General features: G+C 40.4%; 1 long non-coding RNA gene across 2 annotated transcripts in view; it reads left to right on the top strand.

Moving 5' to 3' along the window:
- The first annotated feature begins 3669 nt into the window (after positions 1-3669).
- The window catches only part of LOC141752297 (uncharacterized), a 70032-nt gene continuing 53173 nt past the window's right edge, over positions 3670-20528 (top strand). Inside the window, exon 1 of one of the 2 annotated variants that reach the window (XR_012590204.1) lies at positions 3670-4047. This is a non-coding gene — a long non-coding RNA (uncharacterized LOC141752297). The remainder of the gene's footprint in view (positions 4048-20528) is intronic. The other variant, XR_012590202.1, reaches the window with a different exon arrangement.

Genomic DNA, 20528 nt, shown 5'->3' with positions numbered 1-20528 from the left:
CCTGATACAAAACCCCACCGTTATTGTGCGTTTTTGTGAAAATGCCTTGACTAGCCAGGGCAGCGTCTTTTGGCTGGCAGCGGTGACATCAGTGCTCCCAGCGAAGAGGCCAGCTCCACTAATAAGGCGCTGCTGGGATTGCTGCCCGCTTAGGTTGTCAATGAGTCTGTCTTGATCTGAGGATTAGACCAGTCGTTCCAATTACAGCCTGGTGCCTTGAGGTTTGTCAGGCATTGACACAGACGCCTGTCGATGGCCCCGGTGCATATTCCAGGACCCCGCTGAGTGACAGGCGCCAGCGCGCCAAGAGACAATAGTGTGTGAGTGTGACATGTGCTGTGTGTGTATACGTGTCTATCCCATATCATTAGTTTCTTATATATGTCATAGCTCTCAGCTGAAAATGAACCTGTCCTACTGTATACATATACACTATGAAGCACAAGGTGGAGTAGTGTGTGTGAGTGTCTCATTTCCATGGTAAAGATATTGACTCTTAATGACAGTCTATCCTGCACACATGGAGGAGCACGAATGCAAGCATAAGACTGGTGATGTATCAGTTAGTCATGTATCCTGGCTGGCGGTCTGTTACAAAGAGTATTGATAATTTAACGCTATACAGAAAAGAAAGAGGCACACTCTTTGATCACTCTATGGATCTCTGGCAACCAGCTGCCTCATGGTAGAAAAACAGCAAGAAATAAAAGGGGACCATCAGATACTCTTCAATTGTTATCATCACTCTATGATGTATTCCAGGGATTATTTTGATCAAATACTGCTATTAGTTTTTTTTTATTATATGTGTGTGTTTTGTCCTGCTGCATCTATATTCTAATACATTAGAATGTAGGAGTTTTTCAGGAAATAAACCGATATAAAATTTGATCAAAATATGGGAGAAAATCTGTCACCACAAAGAGAAGTGTGAGTGGGGGGGAGCTTGACAATCAGGGTATTTGTATCTGTTTTCTTTCTATGATGGACTCCACCTGTGTGATTGCAAAACATCAGTGCAAATGACAGATTGCACCGATCATATCGACACCAAAACCTGATATTTACTGCTGATGTTTTGAATTTACAGCACAGACGGACTGCAGGTTCACTCTATAACTGCACTGGTCTAAATTTTACTACTTATCCATGCAAAAATATGAAAAACATACCACCAAACAGCACTTTGTTTTGCAGTTTTCATGTTTGCTATGTTTGTTTAATATTTTTTCAGTTGTATTTTTTGTTATTACTTCCTGAGGCCAAAATGCATACAAAGACACTACTAGCATGCAGGAGGTCAGGCTGCTCTCATACACCGTTCGTAGATATACCTACGAAAAAATAATGCACTCTAATTCGTATATATCCCACAAAATCATTTCGTATTCAATTCACGTAATTGTGAACCAGGAAGTATAAAGAGTGATAAACACAGTTTAGGGGGGAAGTCGGGGTAGATGAGTGGGTCAAAAAATACCGGACTTTTGCCCAGGAGATTGTACCTCAACATTGATTTATTTGTCAAGTAACTTCTGTACTCAAGTTACGCCACTTCCGGAGTTATTTTAACCCAAACTACAATCTTTTTCTAAACCTAACCAAGTAGTTTTGTTGCCTAAACCTAACCAAGTCGATCTTTTCCTAAACCTAACTAAGTAGTTTTGTTGCCTAAAACTAACCAAGTTGATCTTTTCCTAAACCTAACCAAGTAGTTTTGTTGCCTAAAACTAACCAAATTGATCTTTTCCTTAACATAACTAAGTGTTTTTATTTTGACTGGAGAGGAAATTGCTCCAAGTCTTGCTGGACATTTTTTAGGAAAACGCATGGAAAGTGAGGAATAACTTTTCATAAGGAATCATACTAGCTGTTGTACGAGGATACGTAGAGCAGTAAACTGTAGGTGTGCCCTCTAAGCAAAAACACGGTGTGTATCTACAGCTCAGCCACGAGTCGCAGGGAGCAGGTTTGTGCTCTCAGAGCAGCACTCAGTAACTTGACATGGCTTGCCTGGACTCAGCCACCTCTCATCTGGTCATCTCTGCTAACTTAAACCCCCCTCGCTACACACACACACAAGCTTGTCGCCTGGGAGGCCAGCAGTGACTTTACACCCACAGAGGTGGGTCATGTGACACAGACTGCTGTGTCCCATGTTTGATACTTAATATTCACCACCTGGTGTTATTTACATGCCATTAAAGGAGAGATGGGTGCTGCCCTCGCTGACTCTCATTTATCTGATTTGGATAAAATAAAAAATCCTCTTAAAAGTTGTATCACGTCAACCACTCAGAAATAATATCCTCCCTATATTTTTTTATATTTCATGGCAGTTCTTCCCTCCATTTCTGCCGGGTGTAATGTTATCCGTGAGCGATGTTAGCAGGGTGTAATTAAATATGAATGGAGCGCTGTTGGTTGCCAGGCCAGTTTGTTTGGTTGAGTGCTGGCCTGGGGAGGAAAGCTCATCAAATCAGTTGTGTTGGTGTCACTCTACACCCCTATAACACTCCATGACAGGGAATCTCGGTGGTCCTGTGTAAGAAAGGGGCTGGGAATCACCTGTATTTAGAGTTAATGGATTCGAAATAACTCACAAGCTCGCTCTTTAATGAACGCTGGGTTGATGAAAAAAAAAGGAGCCCCTCGCTACCCCCCTTGTTCCCGCATTGCATGAAAAACATTTTCAAATTGCATGCTGGCACAGATAATTCACTTATTCTGTGTAATTGGATGCTGACCAGGGTTAATATGTAGGGTGTCATTAAATGGAAATGTAGAGTTGTAAAGGGGGACTGTATGATACAGGGAGTCTTTTCTATAGAGCTGCCCCTATAGAGCTGATTGTGAGCTCCTTCTTCTCGCTGCCAGGGACCTTCTTTATTTGAGGCAACTCAAGCATGAATTCTGCGAGGGAAAGATTGGGGACAGTTATATTCACTTCTGTTTGTTGCCCAGTTGAATGAACTGACCTTTTAAGATAAAGGGAATCTCTTGAGCTGGTCAGGTGAAGAAAAGGCCGCGCAAATAGGGCAGATGTGGTGAAAGGAACTTTTTAAATTCGACAGTGAAGGAGGGCTGCTAGACCACGGGTAGTTAAAAGACTGTTGTTTGCCGGCAACCCTGCTCTGCCACCATGACAATGCCACATGGGAGGAGGCACTCACTGTGGACGCTCCTTATTTTGATTCAAACAAGATTGAACACCAGGGAATTACTTTTTTTTTTTTTTTTTTCTATTTTATTTTTAACTGTTGAGTAAAAATCCTCCAGAAAATTATTTTGGTTGGTTGGGAATGCAGCAGCGGAATAATGCAGGGTAATCTAGAGAGTGCTTAATTAAGTTGCTCCTTCAACCTCCATTCATGGAGAAAGGCCTGTAATTAGTCTTCCGAAAGCAAAGGTATTTTCTTCAGATGGGTCAATTTGAATTCCTCCTGACTCCAATGGAGAACGCTAAGCTTCTGTGGCTTCAGGAGAGGCCTATAACCTGCGTACTCCCAGTGATAGCAACACTGTAAAAGTTAACCAAACGGTTAAATGTGTCCTAAAGAAGAACCATTAAAAGCCAAAGAATGTGGAAGTACAGTCGGTGATAAAAACAACAAAATGAACCCTTTTGGTCGCAGCCCACTTTTTTTGTTTTGCTCTGGTGTCGGCTGGGCTGTGCCACGACTCACCAGCTTTGCCACCTACAAAGAGGGCAGACTGGGTACTTTTGGCGAGGAAGTTAATCATATACCTCAGAGTAGCGCGACACAAGAAAAGCGGTGTTTGTAAACCTTCCCCCCACGGCTCTGCCCATAATTGGCTCTACAAGTGACTGCCTCGGCTTCCTGTCAGCATTATATCTGTGTTCACACCAGCCCAGCTGGTAAGACATTTGTTCCTTGGAAACATGGCTGCTGTTTTGATCTTTGGACTGTGAAAGCAAAGTAGCTCTCACAATGGTGGTAATGTGGGGAGGATTTTCCAGGCTGTGGAGGAAGCCAGGCAAAAATGTCCTGCTGCCTCGGCCTCGGAGCGAAGAACAGCACTTTGGTAATGTTGTTGGTGCTCGCTTTGCTCTTTTGTTACGTCTGCTTTGGGATGTTTAATCAGTGATTGTTGTTCATTGAATGCTCGGTGCGAAACACAATACACCTGCACATCAGATGCACTTTGGTTGGCCTATTTTCTTCTGTTTTGCTTGAAAAATCCCCTCAAAATACTCAAATCCTTATGAAAAGTTGAAATATCACAATGTAAAAATACTCGAGTAAAAGTCCCACATTCAAAATTTTACTTGTAAGAATAGAAGTATTAAGCAAAAAGTTAAAAAAATGTACTGTGTTAGCATATTAGCTATATTATTATCAATAGTATATTATCAGATTATTAGCCTGTTATTGATACATGAATGGGTAAATGACATTTGAATACTGTAATGGGTTATGATGGAGCTAATTCTGACTACTTTTCCGGGTAATTTAATCCATAACAATGCATCATCATTTCATAAGATGATCATGTGTTTTAGATTTGGAGTAATTGGGCTTTTCCTCTGAATTGTAGCAGAGTAGAACAATTCCTATTATTATTATTATTATATCAAGTATATTTTATTCATTAATAATAGTAAGCATATGATCAAGTACAAAGCCATGTGTTTTATAGCCGTTGCTTTAAATCATTTTAAGTAAATTAAACATTGCATCTTACTTTGAAACATGACCTTTGTAAGCATGAAATGAGCAGCAGAACAAAGAAAGTGAGCGGGGCCAGACATGTTTGTGGCGTCTCGTCGTGGCAGTACACAGATTGTTATTAGGAGGCAGCGAGCGTAAAGGAGCGGAACTTCATTTTGAAGTTGACACATGGCAGGAATCTGAGATTAAAATTGGAAATGTTAAAATACTGCTGGTTGACACCTCGACGTGTGGAGGGATGTAACTTCCTGTGCAGCTGTCAAGAAACACTTCCCAGCACCTCCCAAGCTGCTGCTGCTGCACCTCAACTCTGCTAATAGAGCATGCAGGGAACACGGGGGGGAACGGAAAACACTTGGAATATCCTCATAATTAATCATAGTAACTGTAAAAATCAGAGGTTGATGATAAATTTGTAATAGTAACCACTTGTATGGTTATTATTTCAGAGCACACACACATCTCTTTGATTTCACAGCGGACTTTGATTTCGTTTGTTTCCTTTTGCTAAAACAAAAAAAAACATTAAAATATGTTCATGTGACACGATGATGAATACATTTTCTCCAATTGTTGATTAATACAGGATGCATGAACCTTAGGATGTTGCATCACGTGTTTGTTGTTCTTTGGAAGGCTTCGTGGGTCTCTGACAGATATCTTAGCCAGGTACCAGGAGGAATAGCTCAAGTTGCAGCCACATGTGTTCGCAGCGGGCGCCCTCGTGTAATGAAGAATCGCTCCTCTTCACTTCGTACCGGATGCACGTATTGGCTGAATATGACTTTTCTGGCTGGTTCTGCCATTTATAGACGGGCTAGATTTGTTTGGGATTTTCTTTTTTTTGAGGAAAACCACACTCTGATGAACATCCTGCCCGAGACATTTAATTGTGGCTGCTCCATTTTGTGCACAGGCAGTGCCGTGCCTTTTTAGGACTTGTTTATTCAAAAGCGTCCACATGTTGATTGTAACCTTATTTTTTTTTCTCCTTCCTGTGGCCCAGTCACATTTTTCAGGGTTTCATGAACCTTGTTGAATGATGGGAAAGCATAAGTATTCTAGTTGATATAATTTATATACTGTATTATTTATATTATAATCATTTATTCCATAAACTCTAATCAATCATTAAGACTTTACATGTGTTGATCATTTTGGCGAGCATTTTTTTTTTTTAAGCATTTGCTGCAAAATTTTATGTAATTAATCAAAAAACATCTCAGCACCATATGTCTCAGTATTTTACCAAACCTCCCCTTGATCCTCTCACTGTTTTTCTACTTTTCTTACCCTTGCTTACCTTAGAGGCAGTAATAATGAGAAATGAGCACAAACAATACTTTGAATGCATGAAGAGAAGCCTCGGTCATAAATAGCAGCGGGGGCGAAGCTAAATATTGACTGTGTGACTCCATCCTGATGTCTTCTGTGACTGTAGGCTTTTGTCTTTTTTCACCGCCAGCGTGTAGTCGTAATTGAATTGTAAACAACACCCACCATGTTATTATTTACTGCGCTATGCTGCTCAAACCATTCGACCGGCCGCCACCTCTGCCACCGGAGCTGAGCTCTGAGTCACTTTGACGTGTTACCTAAAAGGCAGTGAAAACAATATATGGCCAGCTCATCCATAAGTCATGGCATTTGGCGCAGCAGCAGCAGCAGCAGCAGCACCGGTTCATCCAACAAAAAAAGGGGGCTTTATGAATGGCACAAAGTCTGTGAATGATAACGGTCATTAATATGTCCATTGAGGGTCACCACATTCATGCCACATATCAAATCCCCTTTGAATGAGATCAGTTCCCTCCTGTCAGAGCCCATTAGATCCGTCCCACAGCCCCAGTGGCCAGCTGACAGGGGAGAAACCCTAGCCCCGGCCTAGCACCATTAGCATTAGAAAATGAGCAATCAGCTGGAATGAAGCGCGAGAGGAGGAGGGGGGGACTCTCCAAACTTTAGTAATGACACCCGGCAGATACAAGGCAAAATGTAACACCATGTCAGAAACAAGCAAAATAGTCCTCTACACTGATACTTTCACTGCACTTTTCCTTGTTTAATTCAAATATTTGAAGTGAATACATTAGTACGTGTCTCGTGGTTGGTTGTGACTCTTTTAAAGGCTGTAGCCCCTCCACTGAAAATGCTCCGGCCGCTCATAGAAAATTGCGTTGAACCTCTTTGACTTTGCGAAATAATTGAGTTAAAACACTCGATAAAACATTAATTAGCTTAGCAGTCTGGAGCAGATAACATAGATAAAACCCTATGTAATTCATATTGATTAGAATATGCACATTGAGCGTAACCTCTTAAGACAAGTTTTCCTTATTAAATGGACACAAAGCCGAGGTCATTATTCGTACAAAGAAAGATCGCTTTAGATTTTATCTTTTCACATAAAAAGGTTTGATTGGATTTCTTTCTAAGGAAGCTGCACAATCTATTTTATTCTGGTTTGATTGTATTACCTCTTAATTAGTTTGTATATTGAGTAAAACAGGCCTTATTGATTTGAGGTGCATTCATTTGCATTGCAAAAATCCCCTTTAATCCAATATAATCTCATCCTTACTCAAACACAGCCGACTGCATCTTTCAGTCACTCTTTTCCTGCTTGTTTTCCTGCTCCTGCTTTTGGCTCGTCTCAGGGTTAATATAACCTCTTGGTAGAAATTAGAGATGGCTTTCTGTGGATGCAAAATAAGTTCCCTAAATTTGGCTGTTTATTTAAAAGAAGATACACTCAATTTCTGTGTATTTCATGTGGAGAATTGCACGTTGTGTGTGGTAATTTATACGTCGAGCATAATAACAAGCTGTGGTATTTTCATGTGGCTGTGTTGTGGGGTTTAATTTCGAGCTGTTTCAGTGAATGATTGGCGCTTGTAGGTGTTGTGTGTAAATCTGCTGCCGAACACCCGTGGAGCCGGCGTGGCCGTGTCGCGCAGAAATCAGCATTGGAGGCGTCAAAGCCCTCCCACCCGTCCAGCGCGCAGCGGCAGGCTTAACAATTCTCTGTAATTAACCTCACCTGAACTTTAATGGCCCACCTCCGGGACCGAGGGCCCCGGCTGTGTAAAATTACTGTCACACATGGAGCTGAGGGGGAGCCCTGCCGCAGCGGGTGTGTTCCACTCAGACAACTGAGAGGGAAATGGACCCCTGTGTAACACCTAATACCACCAACACCATGTCAGAGCGCTCGCAGACATTTTGGGGGTTGAGAGGTGGGGGCTGGTGGTTTGGAGATGCCCGAGATGCACAAAGAAGCCATTTGAGCATCTGAAAAGAGAAGATAAATATTTGGGAGATGGTGTTTTGTTTTATTTTACTAGTCATCATTGGACTCTTTTCTTTGACTGTAATTTACTGTATGATGGTGATTCATGCTAATGCTAACTATACAGTATTTCTTCTGTTTATGTTATAAATGCAAATGGTTAAAGGTGTTGGTTGTTAGGAAAAGATCACCCTCGAGGTTAGTAGAAACCAACATTGTCTATTCAACTCTGTCTCCTACAAAATTACGTTCCCATATAACTAAATTGAATTCTCAATTATGTTTTGAGGAAAACATATTTACTCCAGGATTACGGTCGCAGTTTTAAACAGTTTCAAACTTGTGGTTGAAGTTATAAATTGAAAGAAAACAAAAAAAAGAAAAAGCAAAAAAAATACTTTCTTAGGTTTAGGCGATAAAACTACTTAGGTTTAGTAAAAAAGCATCATGGTTTGGCTTAAAAAGACTATGAAATTGAAAAAACAAACAAAAATTGCAATACATTTATTGGATTAGGTTTAGGCAACTAAACTACTGGTTAGGGAAAGATCAGCCTTGTGGTAAATAAAAATCAACTTTGACTTTTCAACCCTGTCTCCTACAAAATTACGTTCTTATACAACTAAACTGAATTTTCAGTTATGTTTTGAGGGAAATGTAATCTCTGCCGGATTAGGGTGGCAGTTTTAAACAGTTTTAAACACATGGTTTAACATTGTAAATTGAAACAAAACAAAACAAACAAAAAAAAAAAACATTGTTAGGTTTAGGCAACTAAACTACTTGGCTAGGTTTAGTAAAAAAAAGTTCATGGTTTGGCTTAAAATGACTACAAATCTGAAACAAAACACAACAAAAATGGAACAAACCTATTAGGTTAGGTTTAGGCGACAAAATGACTTGGTTTATTAAGCTACAGACATAAATTAAAATAAGTGAAAATTGACTTTTGGTTTCACACAAACCACGAACAGCGATCTCTTGCGTGAGAGTCCTGTGTTTGTTTGATCCATCCACCACTCCAACCTCCTCTCTATGTGTCTCCAGTGGACTGTCATTACAAACGTATTTGTGATACGTCCAAAACAAACAGAATCCGTGGCCAATTACGTTTATTCCCAATACAGTTTTGTTGTATGGGAACGTCATTTTTAGGAGACAGGGCTGGGCTTATTGGTGGGAGACAGGATGCAAATTGTGGTCTCTCTGTGTCAAAGACACATTCTTCATCAACAATACTTTCTGTCGAGGTTTTGGAGAGGAGAGGTCATAATTCGCACAACTGCAAGAGGTTACCTGTCAGAAATGCCAGTATTATGTAGGTCATCAATCAATGCTGTTATCTGGGTGGGGCTACAGCCACAGGTTCAGCGTGCAAAAAGTACCCATGTATCAAAATCCTTTAAAATTAAAAACTACAATATTTTAATTTTGAATATTTCAGAGTGACTTAAAGGTGGAGAATACATCGCAGATTATTCAACACACAGTGCCTTATTAATAGATATCCAATCCAATGTGATGATCAAAGTAAAGACGTTTTTCTAAGACTATCACTGCTGCACCAACTGTAGGACAGCTGTTTATGAGTGAGAGGGGAAAGGAAGTGGGATTCAGGCACACATTATGTGAATGAGTGGAAGGCGTCCAGCTTTTAGCTTCAGGGCAGACAATAACATATGCTGTGATAATATTAATAAGTGTTAACAACAATGTCTTGCTCAACGACACGTCACCAGACCAGTTTATGAAGGCCTGCTGCTCTCTTTATCATCTTCAGTAGCTCTAATACGACAGCTGCATGCAGCTACTGAGGCATTTGGCGGCGTGAACATGTGCATGTTGAACACTGATCTGAATCCTGTGTGTGGCACGTCTGAGCCCTGGGCTTTGGCGGAGCAGACGCGGGTGGGGAGCAGATTTCTGATGGATACAGTGAGTCTGAAGTCATCCGGTCGCCCTGTGGTACTCTGAGGGCAGGTTTCCGCCAGGGATGTTCGTCTCGCCATGTGTGTGTTGGGTGTGTGTGTGTGATCATATGCCCAGTGGCTGAAACACACACAGAGGGGTGAGTCATAGCCGCTATCCCAGGATCAAACACTTCAAGTGCTCTGGGTTTACCATCAGGCCTGATGTTTTATCAGCACTGTGGTCCTCCGCCATGTCTCAGCGATACGATGAGAAGGTCCCAAAACTTCTATATCGCTGAGTCACTTAAACTTTTACTTCATTGTGATGTCTCACATGGTAGAGTTGTGCCTAAGAGTTTATATGGCTATATAATCTTATATTCAAACAGGTCTGTATTGAATTTGGTTTTGAAGTTAATTTACAGCATAATACTGTAATTCAAAGCATAGATTATATGATATGATCTGGTGGGATTACAGTCTCATCAACAAAAGATGCTGAAACTAAATTACTAAATCAGAAAATGAAAATCTGTAATTCTCAATAATTCATATTTACTATTTATGTCATTCAGAGTGGCTCAATCATTACAATGGGCAATGTGTATTTTTTAAAGGTACTATTGATAACATTGATAACCTTCAGCCACTAGATGTCACATTCTCCCTCCTCCGTTCCATTGCATTTACTTCACAACAAGTCGTTGCCAGGCACTTACCGTCAATCTCAGCCATTTGTCCGTTTTTTCTACACTAACTGACGACCCAGAGATACAACGTGATACCAACGTAGTTTTATATTGGCTCACAATCCTTGTAAGAAGTGGAAACCAAACATCACAGATAAACAAAACATTTATTTTGGATCTGCCAAAAATTTTTAAATGATTAATTCACAATTATAATATATTTTTTTCAGGAAAAGCCACACTTTTATTTGGCACCTTTCTAAAGGCTCTGTAGATGTATTATTAAAAAAAAAAAAAAAAGGATTTGTTTCCATAAAAATGTCATCAATAAGACCTTTAACTTCTGTTAAAGTATAATAAAGTTTAAAAGAGCTGTATTAACTTATGTCACTCTTGTCATTCAGCGTGGCATTTTAAAGTACTTAAAGCCTGCAGATTAACATAAATTGATTAGCTGGTGGGCAGCGGCAGAGACAGCTCCGTCATACACATCAGCAGTATATGCAAAGTGACAGGCTGACAGGTCTGCACACACACACACACACACTGAGCCCCTCTCACCCACTGGCTGCTGCGATATCCCCCGAGCCGCTATCTGTCTGCCACTTGTATGAAGGATAAAGAGACAGGATGTGGGGTGGGGGGGCTCAGGCCTACGACTGAATGCGCCATCAATGGGCTTATTTTCATTACAGCCAAACAAATGTGTCACCCCAATCATCACACGGCTGATTTTATCCTTCTGTTACTGTAGCTCCACAAGCATTTCCTTTTGTAAGCGCTCGCTCCTGATAATCCCGCTCTGACAAAGGGGCCATGTGCCGCCGCAGAGGTCCATGACCAAAAATGTAAAACTAGTCGTTTCCACTTACATACTTTCTCGGTGATATCATACATAATGAAAGAGTGTTCGTAAGCACTTTTGCTTGTTAAGTAATTCCCGTAATCCCATATGTTGCAATAACAGCTATTTAGGGGAAAACACTTCCTGGAATTCAACTTGTTTGTGTAGATTGTTTGAGTTAAAGTTGTTATTTTGATCACATTTATTTATTCCTGAAATGTTTTTTTCTATCCCAAAGTGTGATCTTCCACTTTAAATCAAGTGCTTTATGACAAGAGTTGCATTATGCATTTTCAGTGCAGATGGAGCGGCTGTGTGTTATCAGATAGTTTATAGATTAATTGAGCAGAGTGAGTGTAATTTACAGAGCTCTCAGTGGGACGGGGCCTCAGTCCTCTAAACCTGAGAAACTCCTTTATTCCACCCTTCACTGCCAGACTGACTCCAGCTTTACTGGGCCGGCCTGTCGTAAATGGGGCAGGGTATCTTTTTTCTCAGACGCTGCCTCGGCCCTGCCAGACTCGGTGTGGGCTACGCACCAGGTGAAAACAGTCTTACTGCTGGTGTAAGATACACACAGCAGCAGGCCGGCTGCACGGTGGTTTCTGTTGTTAACTTCTGAAGTCTGGAGGGCAGCTTTCCAGAACGACTTGTTCATTACATCAGGAGCTTTAAGTCAATAGTAGCAGCTGTTTTCACATCATATTTTACACATATCAGGTGACAAATATAATACTGATAATGAGCGCATATAGGTATGGTGCACTTTATAAAGTTTTGGCACTTTATATGCAAATATATAGTGGCTACTGCCCCTTTGCCCTGTTTGGCTGTACTGCCCCACTGGACCAGATACATGAATTAAAAAAAGCAACATTTAATTACCATTACTTGTATTTTGCTGTTATTAGTATGACTGTATAACTGTCTTTAGATTAATATAAAATTTAAATTGAAAAAAAAGTATTATTGTTGTTGGCGCTGTTATTGTGAGTAAATCCTGCCAAGCTTATTTTCAGTGAGTGATAACGTCATCATCATCATCAGTGTTGACTTTTTCTATTAATAATTGAGTTGAGGAGGATCTTCTCTCTTTTCAAGATTTACGTTGTTTTTTTTTATCATTATTATGTATTATATTATATATCCTTTATTCAGCAGTCTTTATTATAACTTGAGAAACAGAGTGCAGCAGAAGAAATAAGAACAGCGTTAAGACACACAACAAAATGCAGACAGTCACACATATACAAGTTTACAGGCAGAAAGCATCAGAAACACACACACACACACACACACACACACACACACACACACACACACACACACACACACACACACTTATTCAGAAGCATGCCCATAGATGATATTGTACTGTACATACAATGCTGTTTCTGTTATCAGGTTATCACAACAGTTTATGTGAATGGTAAATTCAAAGTAAAGTATATCATGTAAAATATAGTAAAATATATCATGTGTTTCACTGTATAAGACTGTTTTGTGTTTTCCCTGTTAACAACAGAAGCACCTTCCTGTTTATCCTGCAGCTTTTATTGCAGCATCACTGCAGCGTTACTCACTCACTAATGGCTCTGTTCCTGCTCACTGCATCTCAGCCTCTTGTCACTGTTTTAGGCCAACACAAAACGTTTGCTGTTATTATTTTCCATTATTGCAACTTAGAAAGCGATTTCAATCAGGTAGTGTAGTTGGAGTGGTGTAGTCCCAGACAGATTGAGATGTGTTTACAAGCTGGTGAAAGGACCTAACAGGTTCCTCAAAGAGGGGAACTAGAGAACAGATTATACTCCGGCACATTCCTGGAGACGCTGCAGTCTGCTGGACACCACAGCGCCACATTCCTCATAGTTGCAAGTAAGTGTTCACTTGATACCCTCTTCAAAAAGATATAACAGCAGACCTGCGCCACGCGTCGCGCATTGAGGTGATGGATGATCTCAAACATTTCAACTGGGTTTCATATCCTGACAAAGAGAGCTATTAATTTTCTCAAGCAGAATCTGATCTACAGTATATCTTTTGCCGTGATTGGCGAGTGGCATGATTCACTTTGAGACGCTGAATTAAGTGCATTATGTGACACAAACACACCCGTGTCAAGTTATTGACGCACAACAGTATCATATCTCTGCGTATCCTCACGCCGTGGCTCAATTTACACCTCTGAGGAGAAGCACCTGCTGTGACAGAAGCCACTGGGGTCGCGACACTGAATTTCTCAGCTACAGGGGGGCGTCCAGGGTCAATTTGTTTCTCCGAGCGTTTCCTCGGTCACCTTCGCTAACCCGACCTTTGATCAATGATGCTTGACCCAACTCCACTCAAAGTCAGTCAAGTACGCAGTGAGAAAGCAACAAGCACGTAACCATTTGGTAAAAAGGAAGTCATTGCAGCTCTTAGGTGAAAAACCTGTGAGAAAAAAAAAATCTGCTTTGCTTTTAGCTCGCTTTTTCTGATTGGTTTTGAAAAGATACGAGTTAAAGGTTTATATAATAGAATTCTCTCTCCCCACACACACACACACACACACACACACACACACACACACACACACACACACACACACTGAAACATCTGTGCCCTTTTACAGTAATTGGGTGAAAAGCTGATCCAAAGTTGTGTATGCCGAATACAGAACTCTACATACGATACTATTGTTTTTAAACCTAATTTAATATGTTTACTTTCAACTTTAACAAACACTGTGCCCTACGTTTCATTACAGAAGATAAATATCATACAACTCATCACCGTGCACTATATGAAAACGTAGGCTGGTCCTCACTAGCAACAAGAGAAGAACTATCACACGTATATCATTTTTGTTTGGGAATGTCTCCTAAAGCTTCCTCAGTATATCACATCTCTTTTCAAATTTAAAACTACTGGTCATTAAAGCATCCATCCAAGGACTGTCTAAACCTCGATACCCAATGAGTAAATACAGAGTTAAGGAAGACATGCCTTCCAGTATTTGAACCAAACAAATAGAAAGGACTTGAACATTTCATCAAATCTGGTGAATTTAAACTTTTAATGAACATTTTTAGAGATAGGTGTGTGTGTGTGTGCGTGTGCGTGTGCGTGTGCGTGTGCGTGTGCGTGTGCGTGTGTGTGTGTGTGTGTGTGTGTGTGTGTGTGTGTATGTGTAGCCAGATGCTGTGGAATAACCTTGTTGACAAAAGTTGACAAAAACAAGCCGGGTTTATGGAGTAAGGTGACAGGTTATTAATGAAATCTTACTTGAGCTATATGAATCTGTATTTGTTGTATTTGGCTGTATTTATGTGATTATTTCTTGGTTGGTTTGTTTTATTTAGTTTACACTGATGCAGTTTTGGTTTGAAGGTGCCGTCGTTCGATTTCGTGTTACGTGTTTTATGTCTTTTAACATCTTGGGATCATGTTGGAATGAAGTATTCTCACTTCAACATGTATTGGTGTGGTTTTGTATATTCATAAATAAGTCATATGAAATAATAAAAAGTAAGAAAGTAAAAATGCCTACTGTATATCCTGTGTTGTTTACAGGCAAGAAATACATTTCTAAAATTCACAAATGAATTGAACTTAGATATGTCACACTGTGCGACATTTCAGCACATTAACACTTTGTAAAGCTTCAAACACTTTCAAACTGTTCTGTTCTATTGTTTCACCTACAGGTATGACATAAAGGGGAACACCACCTAAATTAAAAATTCCAATATGTTATTTACATGGCCTAGTAAAGTTCAATCAATATTTGTGAACACGAGCTACTCTCTCTCACAACCAGGAACCAGAGAAGTAAGTCTCAAACTTGTGATGTCATAGGGTATAAAGAGCTGCTCCATAGACAATAAATGGGAGACTGATTTTGTTGACCTACAGAATGTTTGTTTTCATTTTTATACCCAAATGAGCTTTAATCTAGTGTAGTTTTGTCAGTTGTGAAACAGAAAATGTTCCTATATAATCAGATCATTCCTCTGGGTGCTCTCGTTGTCATCTAACATCTCCCTTTTCATTGTCTTTGGGGCAGCTCCACACTTTATACCCTATGACATCACAAGTTTGAGTTTTATTGCTCTGGGAGAGAGTTGATCATGTTTATTAATATTTTTTGGACTGTCTTAGACCATAGAAATAATATTTATGAATTTTGAAAATGGGCATGGTTCCCTTTAAGATTGACACGGGCCCATGCACTCTGCTGCAATCACATATCGTAGACTACAGCCAGAAGGGTGGCAGTTCTACCTATCTTTATGCCCAACACTTCACAGCCGTTTCCTCTGTGCCCGAACACCAGCCTGGGTTTTAATGTAATTATTTGAGCAGATAATTTCTATTTGTTGTCCCTGACTTAAAGTATCCAGGTCTCCGGTTACAGCTAAGCCTCCTGTCGCTACTTGTCGCTTGAGGGACGTCGTGATTTATCGACAAGATAAACAGCTTATGAATGAGGCCTAAGCTTTAGTTATACAGTTTACAACATTTGAGTAACCACAGGAGGTTTATGTACACACACGCTCTCAAGGCTACCGTTAGGGGAGAGAATGAGGTTGCCAGCCTCGTCTCATGTCGAGGGAAATTCCTCAATGTCTTAATTGTAAGCCCGTAAGATTAATTCTGCGTGCACAATTGCTTGTGTAAACGTTTCAGGGTGACGCTGAGACATTTTTAAACAAGTTTCAAGCAGCGTGAAGAGTGACGGGAGTTGTTTACACCCGTATACCTGCAGCTTGTTCGACGTCGCGGCCTCGTCTCTGAAGCTGAACGTCCTGAGGCTAACTAGGTTCAAAAAAAGGAAATTGAGGGGAGGACAAAATAAAGTACAGAAGGAAAAATTTGTCTTTTTTTAACACCATTTCCTGTTATGAACGGCTGAGAGGTTGATTGAAAGTTTTTGTTTTGCCACCTTGGACATGCCTTCGATAAGTAGTACAACGTTATCCTACAGCCAATAAATAACTTTCTTCTTCTTCTGTACTTCTTCTGTAAGTCACTTTCAGAAACAGAAATTATAAAACACGTTTTCATCAAAACTTCCTTTTTATGATTTCTTAGCTGCTCATATTTAATGCATCACCTTTGTGAAAGAGAGAAGGCAGTGCAAAGGTGAAAAATACAGTATTTGTAGTTGTTTTCTTTTTCCTCCACAGTTCAGTGTGCATAAAGGGGAGCAAATCCCAGTATGTGTTTAGGTGACTAAGGTAAGGCAGAGGCTGCTATTGGCTAATTATTGACCAGTTGGTGCTCTTTCCATGTCCGCATGGGAAGTCGACTCACAGACATGCAGGAGAGAAAAGCCAGAAAATGAAAATGGACAAAATGTACTGCTAAACGTCAAACGTTTGGGTGTTGTAGGAGTGTGTTAGATGAAAATGTCTAAATTCAGTACAAGATTAAGTGTAAAAAATGTAGTGCAGTGAATACTTCAAGATGTGAAGTACAGGCAGCTATTATGCAGAATTAAAATTCAATAAATTATATATGTGTGATTTTTAAGTTAAGAGGAGGATAAATGTTGAAAATGAAACACACACCTCGGCTTGTGTGGGAAAAAACACAGATGTTTTAGGGTTAATATTATATAGATTTTTCTCCTGGTGTCTGCTGATGTGTAAATAGGGTGTTATTTTGCACCAGTCCCTGCTGACACCATATAGCTATCTGCTCACAGGCATCACCGGATTCTTGCACATATTTAAGCACAGCTATTGTAAAAATGGCCCTCTTCCTGTTGTTGTTTTGTGGAGACTTGATTTTATTCAAGCCTCGGGAAGTGGAATAATTTCAATGCAGATGTTTTTCACTGTAAACAGCCGTGGCGATCTGGGGGGAGTCTGAGGATGAAAGCGGGCGTCAGGGAGAGTAAGGAGTGTTAGAGGTGGTGAGCGGACTAAAATATTTGGCTCTGGTGTTGCTTCATTTAAATTCTAATTAAAACAAAGGAAGGCAGTTTGTCCGGAGGTGGCTCCAGGAAAAAAGAAGTATTTTAGTTAAGAACTTAGAAAATAACTTAAGAACACTGCAGGTTAACATTAAACCCAACACAATACAAACTTGCATTGTGATCCCTGCAAAATAATATGTCGACTCACACAAGGCTTGTGGATGGCTTTTACCAACAAGGCTGAAGTCGACAGTGTTTTACCCACTGGATTCATTGCTTTAATACTGATCTAAAAGTTATATAAACTAGGGTTTCAATCGATTAAAATATTTAATTGCGATTAATCACATGATTGTCCATGATTAATCGCGATTAATCACACATTTTATTATCTGATCAAAATGTACCTTAAAGGGATATTTATATATATTTGTCAAGTATTTAATACTCAACAACTCAATCAACATGGGAGTGTTCAAATATGCTTGCTTTATGCAAATGAATGCATATATTTATCATTGGAAATCAATTAATTACACAAAACAATAACAAATATTGTCCCTAATCAGGTACTGCATTTACCATAAAAATATGCTAAAATCATAACATGGCAAACTGCAGCCCAACAGGCAACAACAGCTGTCAGTGTGCCCCAAACTGCTCGTGATTATCATAAAGTGGGCATGTCTGTAAAGGGGAGACTCGTGAGTACCCATAGAACCAATTTTTATTCACATATCTTGAGTTCAGAGGTCAAAGAACCCCTTTGAAAATGACCATACCAGTTTTTCCTCGCCAAAATTATCGCAATTTTAGAGCGTTATTTAACCTCCTTCGCAACAAGCCTGCAGTATCGTCACTGTAGCTTTAAAACTAAGCCCGCTACAACCTCCGAAAGATCGATTGTGTCAATGCTTTCAAGAAATTAGTGGCATTAAAAAAAATTTGCTTAACGCGTTATTATCGCTTTGACATGGACAGCCCTTATATAAACAAAAGTAATTCGTTAAAAACGTTACTAGAGCAAGTAAAAGTCGTCATTTGGTTTTCAACACCAGTTATCTCAGAAAAAAGTAAATTTATCAATCAAACTTTATTATTGAAATAATTGATATTATGTTCTATGAGATGTTTTGGATATTAATAGTGATTGTGGCTATTGATACTTATGCACGGAAATACGAATATTAGTTCATTTGAATGCACTAGAGCATTTGAATAGTATCCAAAATGTGATAACTGTGCAACGTTTTATGCAATATCCTTTATTGATAATAAAAAACTGTATAGATACACGTCAAGAACAGTAGCTGATAAACAGGTTGGGTGGCTGCTGATGAAATGAAAAATGACGCAGTCTTGTTGAAGATTAAACTCGGATCCAGAGCCATTTTTATGTGCTGAGGTGTTATGGTTAAATCAACAAGCACTAACCAATACGTCCTGGCCTAGTGCAAACAGAGCAGCAGGCTCATTTGATTAATGAGCTGGCGTGATGTAACCACGGGGGGAAATAGGTTAGTGCACCTGGTCGTTTACACAGTTTTTCATTCATTTCGAAAAACGCTGCGTTGAGGGAGCAAACGGTCAAAGCAACCGTTTCAAACCAGCCACGACTCGGAATTGTAAATTCTTTAAATAGCTGAATGATTGAGTTTCTGCTAATCCTGGCACTGCCCTCCCAATAAATGTCAATCGTTTTGACAGAAATATAGCTTCTAGGTCATGGCCTACGAGTGTTCTGTGTAGCAGCACACACACACACTGTTTGTTTTTAGTTGTCTGCAAACACACGTGAATAGTTGTGGGATGCGTTGCCTCCTGCCGTGAACATGCATTGTGTTCAACCAGCGGCTAATATCGCGCTGTCATATACTGCTTTTCTTTTGTCTCTGTCAGTGGTCATCAAAAGGTCAAGGAGGTGACGTGAAGTTGTAAAATGGCCCGAGTGAGGGTGACCTATGGCTGCCTGAGCATTCCTAATGCAATAGTGAGGCCCGCGGGCCCGGCCTGCCAATACCGGGCTGATTATAACGAATCAGGTCCCTCTTAACACAATAATGTGATCAATTTCTCATTCCACTGAATAAATAACATGGCAGATAGGGAGCTCTGAGTGACCCGCCGTTAACCCCTTGCCTCATTATTCATATCAGTGCCTGAAAAGAAGGGAAGGGGGCAAGGAGAGAAAGGAAGAAACAGGTCAATTTGAGCTAATTATTGGTTAGCCAGAGTTGCTGCGCTAAATGCTTCTGATTGGATGAATGTCCTGGGACGTTTTTATGACATCTGCTGTGAGTATGGCTGGTGAAACTCTGGATTCTTTCCTTTGGGGATTTAAAAGGGGTGACAGATGCTTTGCTGTTCTAGCGGTAGCAGCAGCCCACACGTAGATCCACAGGCCAGGCTCTGCGGCAGAGTAACATAATAGGCTCAGTCTGACTGCTTTCTCCCTGCTGGGTGCTTGTTCTGTCCAGCTAGTGGTTAACATGCGGGCACTTGGTAAAATAGCTGGTTCACCAGGGTCACGAAGACGTAGCGACACCAGTGCCGCTAATGGGATCATAATTAGCCCTGTCAGCTCTGCATCATACATAAGAGATCTCCTCTCTGACACATTTGAGCTCCATAAATCTGGACGCTTCTACATTTACTTCAGGCAGGCAGCTTACCCTTCAATCTTTGTTCCGGCCCCGGTAATAGAGCCGGGTCCGAGCGGGCAGGATTTCTCTGCATTGTAACCAGAGGCCCCGCGCATCTGCGGCGCGGCCTATGTGGGAGCATACGACACTCCAAGGCGAAGCTTTGAGCTTTACACGATACCCAGTCGAGCTCGACCGGGAGGATGTGACACGGTCATCGCTCTTCATTTATTTACCTGTGGGTCCTTTTTTTTTTTTTTTCTTTTTTTTTTTTTTGTCACAGTCCCACTCCGAGTCTGTGTGCACTTCACCTGACACCCAATATCTAGACCTATTGCTTTCATCTCCTCCAGTATTGGTCTTCACTTATCTCACTCTCATCATCTAGCTTTAATCAAGTAAATGGATGCATTTAAATGTTGCTAATTTCACTTTGGTAATTGCCTGTGTTTAATTAGGTTTGATCAAAAGACCATTGCAAGTAATCTGAAGTTACCGGTGCAAAGTTCCCCAAAGTCAGTGCACATCTATAAAAACCTTGACATGAAAAATAAC

Source organism: Sebastes fasciatus, chromosome 2 (genome assembly GCF_043250625.1).
Source record: "Sebastes fasciatus isolate fSebFas1 chromosome 2, fSebFas1.pri, whole genome shotgun sequence".
In the NCBI taxonomy this organism is placed as follows: domain Eukaryota; kingdom Metazoa; phylum Chordata; class Actinopteri; order Perciformes; family Sebastidae; genus Sebastes; species Sebastes fasciatus.
The sequence above is the reverse complement of the archived record's forward strand: the minus strand, read 5'-3'. Positions and strand labels throughout refer to the sequence as shown.